Source organism: Propithecus coquereli, unplaced genomic scaffold, assembly GCF_000956105.1.
Source record: "Propithecus coquereli isolate 6110/MARCELLA unplaced genomic scaffold, Pcoq_1.0 Scaffold381, whole genome shotgun sequence".
NCBI lineage: Eukaryota > Metazoa > Chordata > Mammalia > Primates > Indriidae > Propithecus > Propithecus coquereli.
Genome location: NW_012149519.1, coordinates 1,395,828 through 1,396,605, shown reverse-complemented (window position 1 = coordinate 1,396,605; position 778 = coordinate 1,395,828). Strand labels below are relative to the sequence as shown.

At 32.3% G+C, this 778-nt stretch overlaps 1 protein-coding gene across 1 annotated transcript in view; it reads left to right on the top strand.

The window, feature by feature from the left end:
• GUCY2C (guanylate cyclase 2C) overlaps positions 1-778 on the top strand; it is a 126,612-nt gene that overhangs the window by 76,385 nt on the left and 49,449 nt on the right. The gene's annotated exons all lie outside the window — the stretch shown is intronic.

Here is a 778-nt window from a genome sequence, read left to right as displayed (position 1 = left end):
CTAGTTTCTTGAGGGTTTTTCTTACAAAAAGGATGCTGAATTTTATTAAATGCTTTTTCTGTGTCTATCAAAATGATCATATCATTTTTGTCCTTCATTCTGTTGATGTGATGTATCACATTTATTGCTTTGCATATATTGAACCATCCTTGTATTCTTGGGATAAATCCCACTTGATCATCATGTATTACCTTTCTGATGTGCCATTGGATTTGGTTTGCTAGTGTTTTGTTGAGGATTCTTGCAACTATGCACATCAGGGATATTGGCCTCTAGTTTTCTTTTTCTGTTGCATTCATGTCTGTTTTTGGTATCAGAGTAATGCTGGGCTCATAGAATGAGTTAGGGAGAATTCCCTGTTCTTTAATTTTTTAGAATAGTTTGAGGAGAAATGGTATAAATTCTTTTTTAGAAGTTTGGTAGAATTTGGCAATGAAGCCATCTTGTCCTGGACTTTGTTGGAAGAGTCTTTATTACTGATTCAATCTCATGACTTGTTATTGATCTGTTCATATTTTTTATTTCTTCATGATTCAGTTTTGGTAGGTTGTATGTGTCCAGGAATTTATCCATTCCTCTAGGTTTTACGGTTTGTTAGTGTATAGTTGTTCATAATAGTCTCTGATTGTCCTTTGCATTTCTGCAGTATCAGTTGTAATGCATCCTTTTTCATATCTGATTTTGTTTATTTAGGTCTTATTCCTTGTTTTTCTTGGATAGTTTGGTTAATGGTTTATTGATTTTGTTTATATTTTCAAAAAAACAACTTTTTGTTTTG